We start from the raw sequence: 4,612 nt of genomic DNA on the forward strand, positions 1-4,612 counted from the left end.
ATCCACGAGCTGAGGCTTTTCTTGGAGTTGAACTCCAAGTTATAACGTGTTTTGGGCGTTCAACTCTGGATCATGACGTGTTTCTAGCGTTTAACTCCAGACAGCAGCATGTACTTGGCGTTCAACGCCAAGTTACATCGTCAATTTCCGAATAAAGTGTGGTCTATTATATATTGCTGGAAATCTCTGGATGTCTACTTTCCAACGCCGTTGAGAGCGCGCCATTTGGAGTTCTGTAGCTCCAGAAAATCCATTTCGAGTGCAGAGAGGTCAGATTCCAACAGCATCAGCAGTCCTTTTGTCAGCCTTTTTCAAAGTTTTGCTCAAGTCCCTCAATTTCGGCCAGAAATTACCTGAAATCACAGAAAAACACACAAACTCATAGTAAAGTCCAGAAATGTGAATTTAACATAAAAACTAATGAAAACATCCCTAAAAGTAGCTTGAACTTACTAAAAACTACCTAAAAACAATGCCAAAAAGCGTATAAATTATCCGCTCATCACACAGCATCTTCATACACCTATATGAAATTCCCATCGATGATTTACATAAGTATTTCTTTCTTTATTTTCTTTTTATTTATTATTATTATTCAAAAACTCCATAACCATTAATTACCCGCCTAACTGAGATTTACAAGATGACCATAGCTTGCTTCATACCAACAATCTCCGTGGGATCGACCCATACTCACGTAAGGCTTATTACTTGGATGACCCAGGGCACTTGCTGGTTAGTTGTGTGAAGTTGTGAAGTTATGTTTGGACCATGGTATCATGCACCAAGTTTTTGGTGCCATTACCAGGGAGAGAACGAACATGAATGCCATTATCAGAAATCACAATTTTGCCTATCAAGTTTTTGGCGCCGTTACCTGGGATTGTTCGAGTTTGGACAACTGACGGTTCATCTTGTTGCTCAGATTAGGTGATTTTCTTTCTGTTTTATCTTCAACAAATTTTTCAAAAAAAAATCTTTCAAAAAAAATTTTCTCATCTATTTTCGAAAATTATTCTAAATTTTTAAGAATGAATTCTAGTGTTTCTTGAAGCATATTGAAGCCTGGCTGGCTGTAAAGCCACGTTTAATTCTTTTGGACTGAGGCTTCCAATCATCAGCATAGAGGCAAGTTAATTGAAATATCAGTTGTTGTATGTCTAATTTATATCCTAAAGCTGGCTGGCTATTAAGCCATGTCCAACCCTTGGATTGGAGCTTTAGGCTAACATTTAAAGATTCCTGGAATTCTTATTAAAAATTTTGAATTTCTTATTCTCTTTTTCCTATATGTTTTTCGAAAAATATATACAATAATTTAAAAAATCGAAAAAATTTAAAAATATTTTTGCGTTTCTTGTTTGAGTCTTGTGTCATGTTTTAAGTTTGGTGTCTATTGCATATTCATCTTGTTCTTACATTTTTCGAAAATTCATGCATTCATAGTGTTCTTCATGATCTTTAAGTTGTTCTTGGTAAGTCTTCTTGTTTGATCTTTAAATTTTCTTGTTTTGTGTTGTATGATGTTTTTCATGTGCATTTTTGCATTCATAGTGTCTAAACATGAAAGATTTCTAAGTTTGGTGTCTTGCATGTTTTCTTTGCCTCAAAAATTTTTTAAAAATAAGTCTTGATGTTCATCTTGATCTTCAAAGTGTTCTTGGTGTTCATCTTGACATTCATAGTGTTCTTGCATGCATCATGTGTTTTGATTCATAATTTTCATGTTGTGAGTCATTTTTATGTTTTTCTCTCTCATCATTAAAAATTAAAAAAAAATCTTTTCCTTATTTCTCTCAAAATTTTGAAAATTTGAGTTGACTTAGTCAAAAATTTTAAAAAAACTTAACTATTTCTTACAAGTCAAGTCAAATTTTCAAATTTAAAAATCTTATCTTTCCAAAATCTTTTTCAAAAATCAAATCTTTTTCATTTTTTTATTATTTTCGAAAATTCTTAAACTTTATTTTCAAAATCTTTTTCTTATCTTTATTTCAAAATTTTGAAAACCTTACTAACAATTAATGTGATTGATTCAAAAATTGATTTTTAAATCTTTTTCAACTAACTAATTGACTTTTTGTTTGTTTCTTATCTTTTTCAAAACCAACTAACTACTTTTCCCTCTTTGATTTTTGAAAATTCCTTTCCCCTTTTTCAAAATTCTTTTTAATTAACTAATTGTTTTAAATTTTAATTTTAATTATTTTTCCTCTCTTAATTTTCGAAAAATCACTAACTCTTTTTCAAAATTTATTTTCGAAATTCTCTCTCCCTCATCTTATTCTATTTATTTATTTATTTACTAACACTTCTTTTCATCTCAAGAATTCAAACTCTATCTTCACCCCTATGTTTGGATTCTTACCTTTTCCTTCTTCTATTCCCTTCTTCTTCTACTAACATAAAGGAATCTCTCTACTGTAGTAAAGAGGATCCCTATTATTATTTTCTGTTCCCTTCTTGTTGAAGCAGATCCTGAACTTGAAAGGACTCTGAAGAGAAAACTAAGAGAAGCTAAATTACAACAATCCAGAGACAACCTTATAGAAATTTTCGAAAAGGAAGAGGAGATGGCAGCCGAAAATAATAATGAAAGGAGGATGCTTGGTGACTATACTACACCTACTTCCAAATTTGATGGAAGAAGCATCTCAATCCCTGCCATTGGAGCAAACAATTTTGAGTTGAAACCTCAACTAATTGCTCTACTGCAACAGAACTGCAAGTTCCATGGACTTCCCATCAGAAGATCCCTACCAGTTTTTAACTGAGTTCTTGCAGATCTGTGAAACTGTTAAGACTAATGTAGTAGTTCCTGAAGTCTACAGGCTCATGCTTTTTCCCTTTGTTGTAAGAGACAGAGCTAGAATATGGTTGGATTCACAACCTAAAGATAGCCTGGACTCATGGGATAAGCTGGTCGCGGCCTTCTTGGCTAAGTTCTTTCCTCCTTAAAAGCTGAGCAAGCTTAGAGTGGATGTTCAGACTTTCAAACAAAAAGATGGTGAATCCCTCTATGAGGCTTGGGAAAGATATAAGCAGATGATCAAAAGGTGTCCTTCTGACATGTTTTCAGAGTGGACCATTCTGGATATTTTCTATTATGGTCTATCTGAGTTCTCCAAGATGTCATTGGACCATTCTGCAGGTGGATCCATTCACCTAAAGAAAACGCCTGCAGAAGCTCAAGAACTTATTGACATGGTTGCAAATAACCAGTTCATGTACACTTCTGAGAGAAATTCCATGAACAATGGGACGCCTCAAAAGAAGGGTGTTCTTGAAATTGATGCTCTGAATGCCATATTGGCTCAGAACAAAATGTTGACTCAGCAAGTCAACATGATTTCTCAAAGTCTGAATGGATGGCAAAATGCATCCAACAGCATTAAGGAGGCATCTTCTGAAGAAGAAGCTTATGATCCTGAGAACCCTGCAATAGCAAAGGTAAATTATATGGGTGAACTGATGAGCGGATATTTTATATGCTTTTTGGGGGTAATTTCATGTAGATTTTAGCATGTTTTAATTATTGTTTTATAGAATTTTATTAGTTTTCAAGCAAAAATCATATTTCTGGACTTTTCTATGAGTTTGTGTGTTTTTCTGTGATTTTAGGTATTTTCTGAAATTGAGGGAGCTGAGCAAAAATCTGATTTAGGCTGAAAAAGGACTGCTGATGTTGTTGGATTCTGACCTTCCTGCACTCAGAATGGATTTTTTTGAGCTACAAGAGTCCAATTGGCGCACTCTCAATTGAGTTGAAAAGTAGACATCCAGGGCTTTCCAACAATATATAACAGTTCATACTTTGTGCGAAGATAGATGACGTAAACTGGCGTTCAACACCAGTTCCATGTTGCAATCTGGCGTTCAGCGCCAGAAACACGTCACGAACCAGAGTTGAACGCCAAAAACACGTTACAACTTGGCGTTCAACTCCAAAAATAGCCCAAGCACGTGAGAAGCTTATGTCTCAGCCCCAGCACACACCAAGTGGGCCCCAGAAGTGGATTTCTGCACTATCCATCTTAGTTTACTCATTTTCTGTAAACCTAGGTTACTAGTTTAGTATTTAAACAACTTTTAGAGAATTATTTTGTGTCTCATGATATTTTTTAGATCTGAATTTTATACTCTTTGACGGCATGAGTCTCTAAACTCCATTGTTGGGGATGAGGAGCTCTGCAGCGTCTCGATGAATTAATGCAATTATCTCCGTTTTCCATTCAAACACGTTTGTTCTTATCTAAGATGTTCATTCGCGCTTCACCATGAAGAAGGTGATGATCCGTGACACTCATCACCTTCCTCAATCCATGAACGTGTGCCTGACAACCATCTCCGTTCTACATTAGATTGAATGAGTATCTCTTAGATTCCTTAATCAGAATCTTCGTGGTATAAGCTAGAATTGATGGCGGCATTCATGAGAATACAGAAAGTCTAAACCTTGTCTGTGGTATTCCAAGTAGGATTCAAGGATTGAATGGCTGTGACAAGCTTCAAACTCACGATTGTTGGGCGTAGTGACAAACACAAAAGAATCAATGGATTCTATTCCGGCATGATCGAGAACCGACAGATGATTAGCCGTGCTGTGACAGAG

Source organism: Arachis duranensis, chromosome 10 (assembly GCF_000817695.3).
Source record: "Arachis duranensis cultivar V14167 chromosome 10, aradu.V14167.gnm2.J7QH, whole genome shotgun sequence".
In the NCBI taxonomy this organism is placed as follows: Eukaryota; Viridiplantae; Streptophyta; class Magnoliopsida; order Fabales; family Fabaceae; genus Arachis; species Arachis duranensis.